A 22123-nucleotide genomic window follows, 5' to 3' on the forward strand; every position below is an offset into this window, starting at 1 on the left:
TGGGTCTGCTTCCCCTGACCAGCCCCTCCCAGATCTGTGATCTTTCATAGGCCTTTTAATTACCCCACTATTCAACTGCTTCTGTTCATCACTGTTGCTAATCAGAGCCTCCAAATACCTCTAGAGCCACTTCCATCTGTCCAGTTCCAAACTGAAATGAACATAACACAAAACCCACTTAGCTCCACAGTGGCATTGCTGCAGTGCTCCTTCCTCACTAGGAATAAGGACCAGACTTCCCCTCCATCCCCCAATACTGTGTCTACTCCCAGCCTTTCCCCATCCCTTCCAATCAGCCTACTCCCTTAACTAGTGCAGCAGTTGCTAATTGCCTCCCTTCTGCTGCCTGTATTAGCAGGCTGGCTCTGATGAATGGGGATTGCAGTCTAGAGCTCTGTAGCCCTTTATTTTTGCAGAGCGAGGGGACCCTTTTACAGTGAAAAACAGCAAAGAAAGGACCAAATATTTCTGTTTCCCTGACAGGAACATTGGTCTGATGGACTGCAGGTTCTTAACGTAGCAAGCTAGGAAATGGTCAATGGCTATAATATCCAGTAGCTGATTGCACTCATATCCAAAGGGGCAGGCAAAGTAGTTACAGCTTCAGTTGAGCCTAAATAATGGTTCTCAATGGGTTTAGAAAGTTCGGCCCTTGGCACGCATTCAAATCTCAACAAGTTGAACCTGGCCCTTGGGTAAGGATTAGTACAATGGCAAGGTTTTGCTGTAGTCTCTCTACAACAGATCCCTAGTCAGCATCTACAGTGCCCATGTGAAACACAAAAGGAGCATCTCAGTGATGAAAACTATATTTGTATAAGGAGCAAGGCATTTTCCCAAAAGAATAACTTTCCAAATCCAAGCACAAAAAACAGAAGCAGTTGTCCTTGGCTTATTTTTCTTCCTTGAAACAGACTTGGGCTTCAGCATACTGTATATAAAGTTTTAATGCAACCTGGAGCTCTGAAGTACCTAACTATTACATTATGACTCTTTACTGGTTATGCCATGCTGTTGGCTAGCATTTGAACTTTCTAAATCACTCTCACAGATTCTGAGGTCATCATTATAATTGCTTCTCTCTCTGAATGCCTGTGGAGAGGAGAGCCAACTTCCTCCTCCACAATTCTAAAGACAGCATGCATCCTTCAAACCTCAGTGTGACACTTCAGAAATGCATTCCCTTTTACAACATACCTTAAGTGGGAAGCAGTACTGTAATTATTCAGCAGTTACATGGGTTGAAAAATCTTGACATCTACTGATCAGAGGCTTACAACTGGTACATGACACAGGAAAGATAGGGTTTGTTTTTTTCCCCAGATGGAAAAAATCAGATGGAAAGAAAAAGAATTTTTAAAGCAAACCACATAAATAGCCTTATAGCTTCCATTACTATCTAACATTTTTAAAAGTTCTGTACACTGATCTTCAAATAACAAACAGGACAAAAAAAGAACATAATCCTTCAGGACTTGTGGCACAAAGCTATACACTTTTAGTTCTGTTTTTTATCTATAAGTCTTCACATGCAGAATCTCATGTTTCTTGTGCTTGATAACTCACTCCTTGGTAAAATCGTTTACGTCTGGGCAAGAATATATATAGAATTTTCTCCAAGTAGAAATGTGCTGTTTTCTCTGTTTTTCATAACAAAACAAATTTCCTGCCCTTAATGAGGATTTTTCCACAAAGCCTTAGTTATATATTATACTGTAGCTTCAGTTTTGCACATTGGTAGAATTTGCTGAAATCCAAGAAGAACAGTGACTGAAACAATGGCTTCCAAAGTTTGAGGTAAATTCTGACAGTATCAAAGCCCTTCACCCTCACCTCCGTGTATATCATATTGTACCTTCCATCTTAGAAATAACAACATCTTTGCATCCTCCCATAATCTGGTGTCTGTAGTGGCTCCACCTAATATAGACATGATCCAACAAGCTTGCTCATGTACTGTGAGCTACGGCAAGTTAAGCATCCAAATGTATGCAATTTCTTAGGTAGGTTTTTCAGCCCATGCTAATCTATTGCAGATACAATGCTAACAAGTACCTGAGTTTGCTAAACTAGCTTGGGTATGTCTAGGCAAGAAGCAGTCACCTAATCTTACTTCTAACCTGAGAAAAGGAAGGGGGGGAAAAAATAATACACATGTTCCAGTTGTGGAATGGCTAAGTCTTCATTTTCACTGTTTACTTCCTCAGTGGCCAACGACAACATCAAAAATAACAAATATATCAGTAAGGCATATGATCTTGATTGGTTACAGTTGTGTTCATTGAAAAGTATGCATCTATGGTTTGCTTCAAGAAATGCATGATCAGATATAGTCTAATACAGTATGAAAGAAAGAAGAGAGGCACTGGCCAGACTTCCAAGAGAGAAAAATATAATAAATTCTATCATATCTCTGGTGGTATATTAAAAAGAGAACGAATAATTTGGGGAGCCTTGAAAGGAAAACCTTTGTAATACTAGAAGTTATCAGATGACATTATTACAACTGATATTGCTTGCTCCATTAATCTGAGAGTATAGGAACAACAACTTGAAAAAATGCTTACTTCCATACAAAGATTAGTGCCTGAATATGACACCCTTTTCCACAAATGAAATGAGTAAATTTTTAGAATGATTTAGTTTATTTGATGTAAAGAAGAGAGTGCTCTTTTGATAGCTCACTTCTGTTTGGATTGTCAACCATTTCACCACAAAAAAGTATATGATACTAAACTCACATAATTTACAACTTAAATACATAAAACAGTCAAAAATGTAAAGGGAAATGCAGAGTATGGACTATTCCATTTTACAAACAGGGAAGTTGGACACAGAGGTTAGGTATTTACCCAACATCAGCAAACCTGTGGCAGAGCAGGGAATTGAGCCCAAATTTTGAACCCCTATCTAGAGGGATGTGGATAACCTGGAGAGGGTTCAGAGAAGGGCCACTCGTATGGTTAAGGGCTTGCAGGCCAAGCCCTATGAGGAGAGACTAGAGAAACTGGACCTTTTCAGCCTCCGCAAGAGAAGGTTGAGAGGTGACCTTGTGGCTGCCTATAAGTTCATCACCGGGGCACAGAAGGGAATTGGTGAGTATTTATTCACCAAGGCGCCCCCGGGGGTTACAAGAAATAATGGCCACAAGCTAGCAGAGAGCAGATTTAGACTGGACATTAGGAAGAACTTCTTCACAGTTAGAGAGGCCAAAGTCTGGAATGGGCTCCCAAGGGAGGTGGTGCTCTCCCCTACCCTGGGGGTCTTCAAGAGGAGGTTAGATGAGTATTTAGCTGGGATCATCTAGACCCAGCACTCTTTCCTGCTTATGCAGGGGGTCGGACTTGATGATCTATTGAGGTCCCTTCCAACCCTAACATCTATGAATCTATAATGAAACATTCTTTTCTGGGTTTGTTTTTCTTTTCTTTTAATGGTCTGTGGCTTTCATTCTCAATGCCTGCAAGTAGCATTGTATGTATATACCCCGATCAGAAAATATGTATCATGGTGATACAAACTCTATAAAAAAAACCCTTAAAATAGGCATTAATTCCTGTCAGACTTATAGTTTCATAGTTGATAGGGTCAGAAGACACCTAAGCAGATCTAGTCCGACCCCCTGCCATGGGCACCAAAAGATGCTGGGGTCAAACGACCCCAGCTAGGTGGCTGTCTAGCCTCTTTTGAAAGACCCCCCAGGGTAGGGGCAAGCACCACTTCCCTTAGAAGTTGGTTCCAGCTCCTAGCCTCCCTCAGAGTGAAGTACTGCCTCCTGATGTCTAGCCTGAATCTACTCTCAGTCAACTTATGGCCGTTGTTCCTTTTTACCCATGGCAGTGCTTGGGGGAACAGGGACTCTCCCATTGCCTGCTGGTCCCGCTTGGCAAGTTTATAGGCAGCCACCAGATCCCCTCTCAGCCTTCTTTTGTGGAGGCTGAACAGGTTCAGGTCTCGCAGCCTCTCCTCGTAGGGCCTGCCCTGCTGCCCCCTAATCATGCGAGTGGCCCTCCTCTGCACCCTCTCGATGCTGTCCTCATCCCTCCCGAAGTGCGGCACCCAAAACTGGATGCAGTACTCCAACTGCAGCCTGACCAATGTTGCACAGAGGGGGAGGATCACCTCCTTGGACCTGCTCATGCTGCAACTGTGGATGCATGACAAGGTGCGGTTAGCCTTCCTGACCGCGTCCCCACATTAGCGACCAATGTGCATCTTGGAATCAATAGTGATTCCAAGATCTTTCTCTGCCTCTGTGCTGATGAGAAGACAGTTCCCCAGCCTGTAAGTATGCTGCTGGTTCTTCCTCCCCAGGTGCAACACCTTGCACTTGTCAGTAAAGAAACCCACCCTATTCTCATCTGCCCACCTCTGTAACCTGTCAAGATCTAGTTTTAGCCTGTCCCTCTCTTCTAGCATGCTCACTTCTCCCCACATCTTAGTTTCATCTGCAAACTTGAACAAGGTGCTTTTCACCCCCTCGTCTAAATCGCCGATGAAGATATTAAACAGTGTGGGCCCAAGGACTAAGCCCTGGGGAACCCCACTGCCCACATCTCTCCAGGTTGAAAATGACCCATCCACCACCACTCTCTCAGCCAATTTGTGACCCATCTGACTGTAGGTGTCAAAGCCACAGACACCTAAGGTTTTAATGAGGATGGGGTGAGAGACAGTGTCAAAGGCCTTCCTAAAGTCCAGGAAGACTACATCCACCACAATACCTGTGTCCAAGGCTTTTGTGATCTGGTCATAGAAGGCCACCAGGTTGGTCTGACAGGACCTGCCTCTAAAGAACCCATGTTGATTGCCCCTAAACATAAACTCCCCTGCTGGCCCCTCACAGATATGTTCCTGGATAATTTTCTCAAAGAGCTTCCCCAGGACCGAAGTACGACCAACAGGCCTTTAGTTTCCTGGGTACTCTTTCCTGCCTTTTTTGAAAATGGGGACCACATTGGCCCTTTTCCAGTTACCAGGCACCTCACCAGAGCACCATGAGTGCTTGTAAAGCTGTGCCAGGGATCCTGCAATGACCTCTGCCAGTTCCCTATGCACTCTGGGGTGGAGATCATCAGGACCTGCTGATTTGAGCACATCTAGTCCCTCCAGAAGTTTCCTGACTAGGTCCTCGCTGACCCTGGGCCTAGCTGCGCCTCCCCTGGGTCTGTCCAGAATCCCAGTGGAGGGGATGTCCCTGTCCCTGCTCAGAAAAATGGAAGCAAAGAGTCTGTTAAAGAGATTAGTTTTGTCATCTGGTGCTACCACCAGATTACCAAGCATGTCCTGCAGAGGCTCCACGTTACTTGGTACCTTCTTTTTACCCCCTATGTATTTAAAAAAGGACTTCTTGTTACCTTTGATCTGGGTCACTAGTCCCAGTTCCATCTCTGCCTTAGCCTTCCTAACAGCCCCTCTACAATCTCAAGCCAAGGAGGTATAATTCTCCTTGGTGATGGCCCCTCCCTTCCATTGGGTGTACGCCTCCTTTTTGGCTTTCAGGCATTTTTGGATGTTTTTGGTGAGCCATGGGGGCTTTTGAGCACTCTTGCCCCCTTTGATCCACGTGGGGATTGTCATACGTTGGGCTTGGAGGATCGTCTCCTTAAGGAACGACCACTCTTCTTGGACTCCCAACTCCTCTCTCCTCTGGGACCTCAGTGCCTCCCCAACTAGTCTCCTTACCTCATTGAAATCCACCCTCTTGAAGTCCAGGGCTGTTGCCTCACTGCAGGCCTTTGACACCCTGCACTGGATGGTAAATTCCAGTAGGCAATGGTCACTATTGCCCAGGTGGTTGAGCACCCGCAGTCCTCTCACTAGGTTGTCGCCTGTGGCCAGGGCCATGTCCAACAAGGCACTTCCCCTGGTGAGACTGTGCACTTCCTGGTTTAGGTGGAGGTCCTATAACTCAGCTACGAACCTATGTGAGTGGTCAGACCTGGCTGACTGCTCTTCCCAGTAGATGTCCGAGTAGTTTGGCACCCATGATGACCATGTCCCTTGACTTAACTGCCTCCATGAGCTGACCTGAGAATTCTCAGTCCAGCTCTTCTCCCTGGTTAGGTGTCCTGTAGTAGACCCCCACCGTTAGGTCCCTTTCCCCCCGACTCCCTTGTATTCTGACCCAGAACATGCCCTACCTCAGATCCAGTGCTGTTTGCAGAGGATGGGTATTGCTCTTTGACGTAGAGCACCACACCCCCACTTTCCTCCCTGTTCTATCCTGCCTATACAGTCTATAGCCTTTGATGTTTACCACCTAGTCGTGCATTGGATCCCACCAAGTTTCAGTGAGCCCTACTATGTCTGGGTTTGTGTTAGCTAGCAGAAGGGCAAGTTCCTCCTGCTTGTTCCCCATACTGCGAGCATTAGTGTAGAGGCATTTAAAGCCTCCTGAGGGTGTATGTGCCTCCCCCCCAATCCCCAGACTGTCCGGGCCCCTGTCTCTACCTAGGTAGTTTTTGTGCTTGTCACCTGACTTGGCTGGGCTGTTCTTGTGGGTGTCTTTTGGTTTGGTGTTCTGTGGCTCCTTTGGTCCTCTTCCTCCCCCAACGTACCTAGTTTAATGCCCACCAGAGGAGATCAGCCAACCTGGAAGAGGACACATGCTTACCTTTGGGGGAGAGGTGAAGCCCATCCCACCCGAGCATGTCTCTTGTTCTGAAGTGAGAGTCATGCTCCATGAAGCCAAAGCCCACCACGAGACACCATTCCCAAAGCCACAAGCTGACGTCCCAGATGCAGGTCTCATGGCATCTTCCATACCTGCTCACTGGAAGGATCGATGAGAAGACCACTCGTGCCCCTATCTCCTTCAGCTTGCCCCCCAGCGCTTGGTAGTCTTTCATCAGGCAGTCTGGATAGCTCCTGGCTGCATCATCAGTGCCCACATGGATTAGGACCATGGGGTTGTACTCAGTGGGCTGATGGCTGGGATCATCTCCGTCACATTCTGAATCCACGCTCCGGGGAGACAGTAGACCTTGCGTGTCATGGGATCCTGGCGACAGATGGGGCCCTATGTTCCTCTTATGATGGAGTCACCTATGATGAGTACCCAGTGTCTCTTCCTCTGGGTCAAGTTGCCTCCCTCAGTCCATTCTGTGCATTGAGTGACCTCCTCACCAGAGGTTTCCTCCTCACATTTCCTCCTGACCTCTTCCTTATGATGTGCTAAGAGCTTTCTAAACAGAAAAGGAGATGGACTTTACCCAAAACAGTTCAGATTACACTTACACACACACACACACACACACACACACACACACAGAAAAAATATTTACCAAAGAATGTAAAATAATCTGTTAAAACATAATTCACTTTTCCTAGTATATGTAATCTATTCCTAGTTATATTATTAAATTTCAATGAAATGTTTTTTAACAGTTTTGCACAAAGAAAACAACTTAAAGTATGTTTCAGTTCTATAGAGTTGAGAATGAAAGCATAAGCCATTTAAGACTTGTGGGTAATCTAGAAGCCATTTGCCAAATCCCTTTTGTTTTTAATATTACAAAGTGGTACATAAGAAACGGTATTCTCTAATTCATACAGGAACAACCTGCTTTCAATTTTCACACCTCATTAATACACAGCACATCTTTACCAGATTACATGTTCAGCCTCTGCTTGTTTGTTCACACCTTATTAAGACTAATTATACTGTTACTCAAGGGTCAGGTATAGGCATTACCTTTTTACCAGTGTAAGTGATCAGAAACCAGTCTATACCCATAACAGAACAGAAGCTCAGCCCACAGAAGCAGTCTATACCTATAACTGAACAGAAGTTTGGTACACATACGAGTTAAAAAATGGCAGAACCCAGTCTAAGATTTGACCCCTACCCCCAAAGGGTGAATATGTGTTTTGTTTCCTACTGATCTAAAACTATGCCACTTACTAGACTAACTTAGATCAATTCTACCTCAGGATTTTTGAACATCTGTACCTAGTCTAAATGCTTTGCCTCTAATTGCAGACTTGGAATTGACAGGCTCTAGTCAATTTCAGGCTTGACAGCAGTTGTGATAGACTAGTAGGATCACCTCTTCACCCAACAGTTTGAGAAATTTTCTGATTGCTATACCAAGCCAAGACTATAAAAAGTGATATTATGACAGAGACAGAGTCATAAAAAGAGGAAATCTAAGCACAAGTAGACTGACAGTCAGTGGTTGTAGTAGGTATCAGCCTATCATAAGGACCTTGATAAAATTTATATATGCATTGCAAGAAATCCCTTTAAATGGAGCTAAAGTTTTCCTCACAGAAATGTATCCTGCATTACTCCATAGAGGTATACATCTGCACAACAGCCTTTTGGGACTTATTCTGTACAACAAAACACCAAGGACTCTTGCCATGTAACTGACACCAATAAAGGTACGACATTTTCCAACAAATATTCAGTAATAGTTGAGAGACTGCACTAACCCCCTACACCTGAATTTAAAAAAAATAAGAAAATGCCTTGATTATAAGACACTACTCTGTGATAAATGATGCTATATGCCAAACACCCTCTACCTTCCGAAAGGCAGGTCCAGATTACAGGGCTCTTTCTAGACTCTGAATAAGGCAGTGGAGTGAGTGGAATTACCACAGCTGTTGCTCACCCTCCAACACCCACACACATCCCCAGTGACCGTGGCCAAGATTTCAGTGGTGAACACCATCTCCACAAGCCCCACCTCTGAATCCTCAGCCCTTCTACAACCACCATGGGCCAGGTGAAATGGCTCCACAGGCTGGATTCAGCCTGTGAACCATGCATTCCTATTGTATAATGAAGACTATGCACACCTTTCCAAGTCACAGAGCAACAATGATTTAAATGTAAACTGCTACCATAATACAAGTAAAACCCATGCATACACTCCTATTCCAGTATAATAGAGCCCTTTTCACCATATTTTGCTTGAAAAGGGGCTTCAGCTTAATTGGAATAGAGAATTCCTACAACAGGGTAAAATAGGATAAATATAGTTGTTTTAACCATACCAGTATAATTATGACAATAGAATGTTCATATTCTTCTGTGTGGGCAAAATCTTAATTAGGAACTAAACCACTTGGCAGGAGTTGGTGACATGATATAAGATAAAAGCACATACACCAACTTGGCTATAATTAGAGCCAATTTTTGTAATTTCAAAAATGTTTCTCCTAGCTATATCATGAAATATCAATTTTAATAAAATGAGAGAGTACATGAGTAGAAGCAAGACTCATTATGGGATAGCCTATAGTCTAGTGCCTAGCACACTTTGAGAAGGTGGAGATATGGGTTTATCCACACAACTATTTGCTATAAGAATGTATACATCTCTCTCTCTCTCTCTCTCTCTCTCACACTAAGACTCTCAAAGCAGCCTTCAGGAACAAGCCTGTCATGGCTTACAGGCAGCCCTCCAATCTCAAATGATCTCTCTCCAGAAACAAATTACTTAACTCCTATTCTCACCAAGCCACCAGGCCTTGCAATTAACCCAGATGCCATGTGTGCTCACTCAGCACAGACCTCCTCACTGGGTCAAACAATATGGATTATAACATCCAGGGTTCATTCACCTGTTCCTCTACTAATGTCATATATGCTATTACCTACTAACAGTGCCTCTCAGCTGTCTACATTGAACAGATAGGGGTATCCCTACTTGAAAGAACAAATAAACCAATTCATGCATGAGGAAATGAAGTGAAAAGAATGAACTGATTTGACATCAGTTCCAGAAAGGCATAAAAGCCTGTGGCAGAACATTTTAACCTCCATGGACACTCCATCACTGACCTCAGAATAGCTGTTCTTAAACAACAAAACTTTAAAAACTGACTTAAACACAACATTGCAGAAAAAGAAATCATCCACAGACTGGATTATGTTAAGGAAGGTCTCAAAAAAGACTCTGGATTCCATCCAGTACCATTACGTGGACTAGCATGTATAACCCCTATGTTCCTCAATAGGTAAATTGCTTTGTGTAGCCTTTTGACCTCTTTGATCCACCTTCACCTCCTTTCCTCCTCCTTTCCCTATCCTTTGTATTCAAATTACCCGATTCCTTTCTATTTAGTAACCCTCTCTCTGCAAGTCCGTGAAAAGCATTTGATGAAGCAGTCTATAGTTACAAAAGCTCATGCCTCTCTGAACAAGTTAATCTATAATATGCCACCGTGCCCTGCCTTCTGCCTAAAAATTCTATTATTGGTCTGAGAAATGCTTCTCAAAGAAACTGTCATCAAGCCCAGGAAATTATTGTGAATGGGTAGAGCAAATCATTTCTTTCTGATGAAAAAAATGTTTAATGAAAAAAAACTGCAACCAGTCCTAGTCCTGAATGAATGAAATCAAACTCAGTATTCAGAAATACTGTGCAGGAAAAGAAAAGGGCACATCTAATTCTACTCTCTCAGACAGTTCTTTGAATGCTTTGGCAAAGAATCTGTCCAAGAATTACAACTACATTACTTTTAGTGACTTGGTAGTTCCTGTTATTTTTCTGATAGCAAAATGATTTCAGTGCTTTATGTCACTCAGGTGTTTTCCATCTGCTTTTTTCAAGCAGGGGTCAGATAATACTGTTTCTGAAAAAATATATCATGGAGTTTTCTGTCTTCTTGCAGAATTCTCTACAGATGGCTAACTCTGATGATTTCACTCTTCATGTCTTGGACATTAATCAAAGGGAACTGAACTGGAAAGCAAATGTCTTTTATTACCAGTTCAAAATCAAATTCTGCTGGTTTTGACAACAGAAAATAGCCACTATTTACTGGTACCCAATAACTGAAAGACAGTATTCGGGCCTCTTTGACCTTAAGTTAAGGCACAATCCCCACTCCATATCCTTTGTAACCAAGCAAACTGTGCTTGCACAGCAGCCAAGATTAACTGTAAAATCACTGACAAATGCATGTGTTTGGTTTCACTTTATACTGTGCATTATTCTGAAGGATGTGTCTGCGCATTCATTTCTGCAGAATACATAAAAAGAAAAGGGACTCCAAATTAAAGAAACTGTATACAGTCTACAAAGGTTACTGAGGTTAGAGTGATCATGCTCAGCCCACATAAAGCTCATACGATCTTTCTAGGAAAGGAGAAGGAAAAAGAAGAAATAGTAGAGATTCTGATCAGTACTCTAATATTGGGGAGCAGAGCTGCTATTTCTTGTCCATGTGTACAAATTGCTGACCTTGTTGGATTCTCAGTAGCTGCTGAATGTTCAGGCAATAGCATTTGCCACACTTATGTATGGCAAATAGGTTTCTACCTAGGGTGCCCATCATAGAGGACATTCCAGTTTTCTGCTACTCTGTCCTCTATTGATATGAAACTCGATGCCTTAAAGGTGACATAAAAGTGTCCAGTTTTCTAACAATAGAGGACAGAGGACAACCAGACTTCCTCTATGATGGCCACCCTATTTCCATCTTAGATATGGTTACATATGCTTCTGTCACCTCATTCTACTTGGGGCTCTCTCTCAAGACCAATCAAATTGAAACTCTGCTTCAGACCAGAGACCAAATTTTAGGCTGTTCACTTTTTCCTTAAATAAGGTTTTGTAAATCTGCATAGGCCCTAAGAGACTGTTGATGTGCACAATTTAGAAATTAAAGTATAGATTAGATTTTAGTCCGCTTCTCAGATGATGAAAATACCTAATTCATAAGCACAAATAAATTGAAAAAAAAAGGTGGAGCTACTCTGATTTTGTCTCACTTATCTGTGAGCACTTTAAATTGTTTGGAATTAATTAAATTCCAATATCTCATTTTTAGCTCTGCATATGGCATTGAAGATTTCTTCTCAAGATTATTTTCTAGTTCTTCTTCAGAATAGAAGAGTCCAAATGAGTACAATACGCTTCTAATTACACATAATGATTATTTCCTTGAGCAAACAAAGCTCTTTATAATCAGCTCTCTATAATATCTTGCCACTTATTCCACATAAACTTGTCTAAATTATGTATAAAAGTGTTGTTTAAGAAGTCTTTCCACAATATTACACTGTTTGGCAGCAAATAAATAAATTAAATAAAATTATGAACCTACTGGAAAACCAGAGCTCAACATGAGATGTTACTCTGAGAAGCTGCCCACTAGATCCCATCTTCTTACAAGCAATAATATGAGTCCTTACACCCTAACACAAATTTACATTGAATGAATATGAGCACCTCTGTTGCTTTTTTACCACATGCTTGAAAATGAAACAGAAATTTCATCACTGAAGTAAACCCCACTGGGCCCACCCCTTTCCTCCCTCACACCAGATTTTCATTAGCGAAACTTCACTGGCTGCAATAGTCATCTCCTGTTTTGCACCAAAATAAATTAGATCATTCATTAATGTCATAAAAAGAAACACATTTTTTTCTGCAGTAACCAATATCATGGGGGCCCAAACATGTCTTAAGGAGAATCGAAGCTCTTAAGTAACAAAAGGCAATATAGATCTACACTGCTCCTAGTGGCCATAAAATCACTTAGGTGCTAAAAATTGTTAGGTGCCTCTATTTTGGCCTGAAAAGATTTAAAGATATCTTGGGTTAGGCTTCATGCTCATAAGTGATTTAGTTCAAGCACCTCAGCACTTAACTCCTGCCTAAATAACATTATGAAACAGGTTAGTGCTGGGAGGTACCTAAAGTCTACCTAAGGAACCAATCTGGGCATTCACAGAACATGCCTACTTCTCAAATGCACTGAATTAAGTTCTTTTGATGTCATAGTGCAGCACCTCGGCTTCTCTCTTGAACATAGCCAGTAGAAGTGATAAAAGGTGAGCAGCACTTTGATGGTTAGATCACTCACCTAGGAAATGGGAAGTCAGCAGTTACAATAAAGGGAACTCAAACCCATGTCTTTCACAAAAGTGTCCCAACAATAAGGCTGAAGAATTGGTTATGGGAGACACCTCTGCTCAACCTGCTAAATCTGGGTATCCCAGAGTGCAAGATTCATGGATCCAGAATGAAAGAAAGCAAAGGGGAGGCTGAATCTGTAGCCCAGTGGTTAGAGCACTGTCCTTAGAATGAAAAAAGCTGGGAAACTGGAGAATATAGGATCAGTGTTCCCAAGCCATTTACATTAGACAGTCAGTAAAAAAACACACCCCCCCCACCCAAAAAAAAAAACACCACTTGGAAAAGGGGACTGGAACCAAGGATTCCAACAACTGAGAGAAATGTCCTCTTCCGAGAATGGGAGCATCATGCGCCTTGCTTGATAGATGGTTTGAATATCTCTAAGCAATCATTAGCCTTTATATTCCATTCACCTGTGAAAATGATATGTATGACTTGTATTACAGTTTAGTATTTTGAGGGAAAACAAATTGTCCATTTTAAGGTGAGGAAAATTACTTGATGTGTATGATTTCCCACAGACAGTCCACGGTAGAACTGGAAATGAAATTCATGATGTTCTGGCTCTTATGTCAGATCTATTCAGTGGCCAGATTTTTACTGTAGCCAAAAAACAGTGTAAATATTCACATTTCAAATGAAAAATGGGTATCCTTGATTCTGCCATCCACAGTTTAATTTACAAAACAATAAGAAAGGTGAGAAATGAGTTTGTTTAAAACAAACAAAATTTTAAAAAGGCATTGAGAAGAGTCAATTACATGTACAAGCAAATCATTTACTCAGCCTTGGAAACATTTCATTAACTGTACAGAATATCTGTACCTTTAATTATCAATCTTGCAATTGTAGTTGTGCCAGGATAATGGTCTTGTCACATTGTCCTAATAAATCACAATGTAATGAATAAATCACACTCAATATGTACTTTTAAAGCATGTTTCCTTCATAGATCACTAAGACTGGACAAGTCTACCTGTTTTTGGCTTAAGAATTGAGAAACAGCACTATAGTCAGTTAGACTGAACACTTAGATAACATCTGAATTAGTGAAGGTGGAAGAACCCTTTTATTTATCCTACATCTCTTCCAACTCATTCTCTTCTGGCTAAATCTTATTTACTTCATGAATCCAAGTTGTAATTATGCAGCTCCATGACTCCAATTCTTAGTACATACACACATAATTGCTAGAAGTAAAATGAAGGAAAGCAGCTGCCTAGGGAGCAGGAAAGCTAGGTACCCCTCACCAACAGGAACTCCCTCCTGACTCCACAGATCTCTACTTCTTGCTCAACAGGAGGGCTAGAGAAATACCTAGCCTGTGGCATAGTAGTTAAGGCATTTTGCTCAGAAATGCAAGATGCTGATTCAAACCCTCTCAGCTAGGAGGCCTCCTGTTCCCTTGGCAAGTGCCCTAACTAATGGGAAAAAATTGTGAGGACCCCTTTTTTGCGTCTAACATCCATTAATGTTGATTTCTGTCAAACCAAAACTTTGGGACTTACCCAGCCTTTCACACATACCTGGACAATACTATTTTGCTGCTTGGCCAAAGCATGGCCTCAGTAGGCACATGTATATCTGAGCATCCAGAAGGAAACCACAGATTATGGCTCAGTACTCACAACTGCACTTATAAGACTATATATGTGCCATTCAGATGTGTGAAGTGAAATGCGATGAATTTCTTCTTCTCCAAGTCAAGTTTGCCACTTGAGCAGGTCAAGAAACCAGTTCAAGAATTCTGACCTGGGTATTAGCAGATCAGTACTGTCTGCCTGGCCAAGGAGCCCTTCAGGTATTTAAAGGCATAAAAGGAAGCATTTAAAGATCTAGAAAAGGAACATATTGCTTTTCATAGTATTATAACACAGAGATTAGTTTCTGCTGATTAATTTTCATCTTACCCCTTTGAGCAGAGAGGTAGCTAGTGAAACAAGCTCAGACTCATGAAAACTCATGCTATATATTGAGCTCTGATTTAGTGATCTACAAGATATAAATCTACTCTGTCTTCTAAATCAATCTCCATAGCCAACTTATCTTGAAGATCACATTCTGTAGACAATATGCCCATCTTTTCTACATGTAATTTATAGGGCTAAATTGCAGCTGCTTCTGCAGGGGCAACAGTCAAAGGAATAACATATTCCCTCTCCACTCTCCATGCAACCATTTAGAAAAAAAGTTGGAATGCTGACAGAACAATTCCCTGTCTTCTAAGCACTTTAGGCAAGCAACTAACTGTAATAGATGCTTGGCTGGCTGGACATTGCCATACCTTTTATGCCTACTGCAGTTACAAAGCATTTACTGGGGAGACACAAATTTGGGGGCTAGTCATTTTAATTTAATAAGACTCTAGGATATGTGCAAACAGTACCTTACTATGCTAACCATTCAGACCTTACCCCCTATGACACTAAAGGATTCTTCAATTCTCACTCCTTGTGTCTACAAGTCTTTTTTTTATATTGTTACATAGTTTCATAGTTGCTAGGGTCAGGATGGACCTGAACAGATCATCTAGCCTGACCCCCTGCCAGAGGCAGGAATGAATGCTGGGTTCTCAAGACCCCAGACAGGTGATCATCTAACCTACACGTCAGATACATAACTGATTAGTAACCGATATCCCACTATCTTAACATTCTTCAGACATTCCATGCTTCCATGGCCTGATGTAGCAAGAAGCTTGGTGCTCCTGCTACTTCAAGGGAAGGCAGGCTGCAGGAGAAGCAAGTTGCAGGTGAGGCAGAGGCCAGTCATCAAAAAAGCCACATGACCAAGAAGGGGCTTGAAGTTATAAGCCCAGGGCGTAAGTAGGGTAGGTACAGTAGTCCGACCTGGAAACTATGAAGTATGGATCTACTGAGCAAAGGGCTGTGGTAAGGCTTCTGAGTTGGGGTAGGTAAGATTGGTGGTTTAGAAATTGAAACTGTAGGGGTGGTGGAGTTCTTGACTGGGTTGGGATCAGGGCCAGGACCCAAGGGATAGGGCCAGGGACCCACAACCCATGAGAAGTGAGAACCAGTAGGGCTAGAGACCTGCAGCCTGTGTGCGGCAGAGTCTGCTGGAGATAATCAGACCTGAGCCCAGGAAAGGAAGAAGACAGAGGCCCAGGCCCTGGAGGGCTGGGGGGAATTAGAGGTACAATTAGAGACAGAGGCCTGAGCCCAGGAGGGGCAGAAAATGCAGGCCTAAATTTGGGAGGGGTTGAGATTGTTCAATGCACAGAGGCTGCAGTTTAGGAGAAGCTGGGATAAAGACACTCGTGCTTGACACCTCACAGTGGTAGAGACCATTCCAGGTTTAGAGGCGTGCATTGACTGAAGTTTCTGCTGGGGATGAAGATCCATGGATGAGAGTTTGACTGGATTAGACAGTGGGTATTAATGCCCAATGATTGGTGGTATCCAGGAGGCTTGGGTGTTGCTAAAAGGGGAGATGGAGGCCATGTAAAGTGATGAGCAGTGACACCCATGTTCACAAGCATGAGAACTTACTTGGGGAAACCTGAGGGAGCCTCTCTCTTTCTAAAAGCATAATTACATCAAGGTGTGGCAGATGAATTGAAGGGGAGATTACCCTAAGAAGGTAAAAGTAGCAAGGAGGGAAGAGGACTCCAGAGGCATCATGGCCACCCATGAGGATGAACTCTGTTATACATGAGCAGTCAATGCCCATGCTACTACAACTTAGACTTTATTACAGTCTTCATCCTCCTTAAAACAACCACCTTCATCACCTTTGTTTATAAAAGCTAATCTGACTCTCAAGTTGTCTTTTGTTAGTGATTTTCACTCTCAACCTACCCATAGTAATTTTAAGCTCTTCTAAATTATTTTGTTAGCTTTCAGTATAACATAAGTAGAAGGGCATAACATTTCAGTTGGACTTAATTATCCAATTGTATTGTTTTCATCTCTGCCTTGAATTTTCTTACATAATATGTGCCCATTTAAGGAACAATGTTTCAGTTACGGTTTTACACTTTATAGGACGTCTAGACAACGTGCTTGCTTAGTTCTTTACCTACACTGATATACCCAAAGACTTCTAAAAAACTTGTACGGAAAACTCACAGTAAAAATACTTGTTTTAAGATGGCTATCTATGCCACTTGGGTCCCTTTCAATCTGGATTTCATTTCATGCTCACATTAGATATGAATCCCTGTATTACTTACAGGTCTCAAGGCTCTTCAGTTTACATTCAGGCCATCCTTCAAACAAATCCCTTCAGGTTGTTCTGAACTCCTTGTGCTTGTTCTGGCTTTCCAAATTGCCCACATCTGCTGCAGTCTTGAAAATGCGTGATGTCAATTTCAAAATAGAATTCAATGCATGTCACTTATATACAGGGTGAATGAAAGCCAAGGCTAATGTTGACTCTTGCGATGCTACCAATGGATATATCTCTGTAAATCCGTGTTGTTTTTATACAATGGTCTATTACTCATTCCAGTAAGTTTGCCTCATGCCATGCTTGCTAACTCTGTAATGTATTGTTTTATGCAGCAATAAATTCATTTGAAATATAGATGTTATTTCTGCTGTTTTCCTCTTCAGTAAGTCTGCAATATATTAAAATAGGTGAAACCAATTTGTCAAGTTTGTCAACTCTCAACAATTCATGCCAGCTATCTAAGCATTCTTAATTGAACATTGCACTACAAGAAACAAAAAATTGATGCTCAGTGCCCATGAGTATCAGTCTACCTATTTAGGTACATAAACTCAGATTTGCATGCCAGAAGTTAGGCACTTACTTTTGGAAATATTAGTCTAACAGCCCAAATCAATGACTGAATAACCAAGTGTTTCAGTTTCACTTACAGTTACACTTCCAGGTTAAAGGGAAGAAAATGAAAATCAGTTCTTTCCTCAAGTTCAGACTTTGACTATTTGGGGTGATATATTTCTTTAAAAGGAATGCAAAACCTTTTATGTCAAAACAACTTACAACTTAACTGAAACAGCACTGATTTCACTATATCTAAACATGCTTGTTGGTTACATTAAAGATATCTGTACCTTGTCAAACAGAACGAGTCACAAATTATTCTCTTCTTTTATACTTGGAGTGTGCTCCTAATTAACTAAATGCTTTCTTCAGCCTGAGCAGAGTCTGAAGCCATAGCTCAGGTAGTGAATGAAAGGAAGTGCTGTTTGGCTCTACTAGCCATCCAGCTCTGTAAGTATTAATGTAGCCCACACCACCAGGAATGTTTTCACTTCTCTTTTCTCCCCACAACCACTTCTGATCTTTTTATTGACTAATCAATCCACATTAATTTGAGCCCATTACTGCTTTCTCCTTCTTCAACTTGGCTAGTCAAGGGTTACAGTTTGTATTGAAAGTTCATAGTTCAAACTGATACAAGTGCTGATACACTTCCTCTCCAAATTTTGCTGACTGTTCTCCAAAAGGTCCCTAAGATTTCAAGGTAACAGGAAAAAGTGAGGTTGAAGAACAGAATTGTCAGGGGGAATGTTTGAGAGAGACTTCAGGAAGGATATTGAATGCCATTTGGGTGAAGGAACCTGAAGAAGAGAACCATGTTAGGGTAATGGAGAATCCCAAAATTGTCCCAAGAAAGGAGTAAACCAGAAGAGATTCAAAGAAGAAAGAAATGCATCTCCAACCCTCCCCCCTGTACCTCTGGGGAAACAGATGAGAGCCCCAAACTTTGGGTTACTCAAATGGGAAGGAAACAAAGTGAAAACGTAGAGTTGAGAAGGAGAAAGAAATGCTAGGAAGATAAGAAGAGGCAGTAGCCAGGTGGAAGACTTTAAATAGAGTGGTCATTCCTTAAGGAGACGATCCTCCAAGCCCAAAGGGAGATAATCCCAACAAGGATCAAAGGGGGCAAGAGGGCTCAAAAGCCCCTGTAGCTCACCAAAAGCATACAGGAACATCTCCTAGCTAAAAGGGAGGCGTACACCCAAAGGAAGGGAGGGTCCATCACCAGGGAGACTATACCTCGGTTGCCCAGGGCTGCAGGGGGGCAGTCAGGAAGGCCAAGGTGGAGATGGAACTGGGACTATCTACCCAGATCAAGGACAACAAGAAGTCCTTTTTTAAATACATAGGGGCAAAAAGAAGGTGCCGGGTAACGTGGGGTCTCTGCAAGATATGATAAGAAATCTGGTCATCACACCAGATGACGATGCTGCCTATTTAACAATTTCTTTGCTTCCATTTTCCTGAGCAGGGACTGGACCAGCCTGCCCTCTGGAACTCCCTCAGGCCCCAGGGGAGGCGTACCCAGGCCTAGGGTCAGTGAAGATATAGTCAGGGAACTTCTGGAGGGACTGGACATATTTAAATTAGCTGGTCCTGACGATCTCCACCCCAGAGTGCTGAGGGAATTGGCAGAGGTCATTGCAGGACCCCTGGCACAGCTTTACGAGCACTTGTGGTGCTCTGGTGTGGTGCCAGATGACTGGAAAAGGGCCAATGTGATCCCCATTTTCAAAAAAGGGAGGAAGGAGGACCGAGGAAACTATAGGCTAGTTAGTCTTACCTCAATCCTGGGTAAGCTTTTTGAGAGAATTATCCTGGCACATGTAGACGGGGGGCCAGCAGGGGAGGTTATGCTTGGAGCAACTAACACGGTTCATTAGAGGCAGGTCCTGTCAGACCAACCTGGTGGCCTTCTATGACCAGGTCACAAAATCCTTAGATGCAGGGGTAGCAGTGGACGTAGTCTTTCTGGACTTCAGGAAGGCCTTTGACAGTTTCTCTCACCCCATTTTCATTAAAAATCTTGGGGACTGTGGCATCGACACCTACACAGTCAAATGGGTTCTAACTGGCTGGAGGGCCGCACCCAGAGAGTGGTGGTGGATGGGTCGTTTTCGACCTGGAGGGATGTGGCAGTGGGGTCCCCCCGGGCTCAGTCCTCGGACCTGCACTGTTCAACATCTTCATCAGTGACTTGGACGAGGGGGTAAAAAGCACCCTGTTCAAATATGCTGATGACACTAAGATGTGGGGGGATGTGGGCACACTAGAAGGGAGGACCTAGACAGGTTATAGGGGTGGGCGGATGAGAACAGGATGGGTTTCAACACTGACAGGTGCAAAGTGCTGCACCTGGGGAGGAAGAACCAGCAGCATACCTACAGGCTGGGGAACTCCCTTCTCATCAGTGCAGAAGCAGAAAAGGATCCTGGAATCATTATTGATGCCAAAATGAACATGGGCTGGCAGTGTGGGGACAGTAAGGAAGGCCAACCACACCTTGTCATGCATCCACAGATACATCTTGAGCAGGTTTAAGGAGGTGATCCTCCCCCTCTATGCAGCACTGGTCAGGCTGCAGTTGGAGTACTGCATCCAGTTCTGGGCACCGCACTTCAGGAGGGATGTGGACAATGTGGAGTGGGTCCAGAGGAGGGCCACTCACATGATCAGGGGGCAGCAGGGCAGGCCCTACCAGGAGAGGCTAAGGGACTTGAACTTGTTCAACCTCCACAAGAGAAGGGTGAGGGGGGATCTAGTGGCCTGTTACAAACTAGTCAGAGGGGACCAGCAGGCATTGGGGGAGTCCCTGTTCCCCCAAACACTACCAGGAGTGACTAGAAATAGTGGTCACAAGCTGGCAGAGGGTAGATTCAGACTAGATATCAGGAGGTGCTAATTCACAGTCAGGGTGGCTAGGATCTGGAACCAACTTCCAAGCAAAGTGGTGCTGGATCCTATCCTGGGGGTCTTTAAGAGGCGGTTAGATGAACACCTTGCTGGGGTCGTTTGATCGCAGTACTTTTTCCTGCCATGGCAGGGGGGTGGACTTGATGATCTGCTCAGGTCCCTTCCAACCCTACCAACTATGAAACTATGAAATATGGACAATGAGAAGAAAAACATTTTAACAAAGCAATGGCTTGTAAAAAATGGCAATTTTTTAAATAAAAAAAATGTATATCTGCTGGTCAAATACAAGCAGATGTTACATTTAGCTTTAAGTATCAACACATACAATTCTAGAGATGAGACGTCACTAAGAGATAGTGGGCACAGCCAGTTTTCCCACGCTTGCAGATGGGTAAAAGGTAACATGTTCTGTCTTCAGGATTTATTTATTATTTTTGCCATGTTTAGGCTGACACATTGGATATTTATACATTATTCTTCATGGATCAGATGAGATCTGCATGAGGCTCTCTGGTTCCATCAATCTTTATGCACATTTATTGATATCTCAGCCACTTAGCTACACTGGCATTCACACTGCAGTCAAACAGTGCTTCAGTGGATTTTGCACACCACTTTTTTAATAGAATATTATTTGTTTTTATTTGAATTGTGAGATTGGCACTGTATTGTGCCAGGCACTGAATAGACACAAATTAAGAAACACTCCCTTGCATGAAATAAGACCTATTAAGTATTAACTGCTTTCAGTTTACAATGTAGCCCATAGTAGCAGGCAGTATACTGTTGCACTGCCTCTCAAATAGTCCAGAGGGAGTTAGTAACTCAAGTAGTCAGACTTCCATCCCAGTGCCATCTGCTCTGTAAAGGGAAGAAACTGTGATCTCAGTTTAGGTACAGATATTACATTTATACCAGTATAAGTGATCAGAAATCAGTGTACACCCATATACAAACAGAAGTTCAGTGCACATAGAGTGGTTTAAAAATGGTGGAACCTGGTCTAAGCTACACTTGGATGGATGTAGTACCAGACATAAGCATTTTAGGTTAGGCCAATCTATTGAACTTTTGTACCGGTTTCCCTTCCAACTCAAGTTAAATTGCAGTCCACTGGGTACCTGGGCACCTTTGCAGCCTTCTCTCTCCCCTCCCCCTCCTTGCACAGAGACTTGCTGGAACTTGGCTTCTGCTTGGCTGCTCTGAGCTATCTGCTATAGTTGGGGTGGGGGGGGGGGGGGGGGGGGGGAAGGGGGAAGCATCTGTAGCTCGCTTTTCTTTTTCCCTAGATAGGGAAAATCTCCGAATCCAAATATAATCAGGAGGTCCTTTAATCTCTTCAAGTTGAATTGGAACCCTCCAAATTGATTCAGAGAGATTTGATGATTTGGACATAGACGTAGCTTTAAATGTTTTTTTCTACATATCTCAGGGTACAGATTGAGCATCTCATGGGAGCACAGGGGGTCCCCAGCATACTTGGCAGCAGACCCGGAAGTGGACTGGAAGAACTTCGGGCCCACTTCCAGGTCCGCTGTGGAGCATGTGGGAGACCTCCTGCCCCCCCCCCCCCCCCC

Source organism: Alligator sinensis, unplaced genomic scaffold (genome assembly GCF_000455745.1).
Source record: "Alligator sinensis unplaced genomic scaffold, ASM45574v1 scaffold1199_1, whole genome shotgun sequence".
NCBI lineage: Eukaryota > Metazoa > Chordata > Crocodylia > Alligatoridae > Alligator > Alligator sinensis.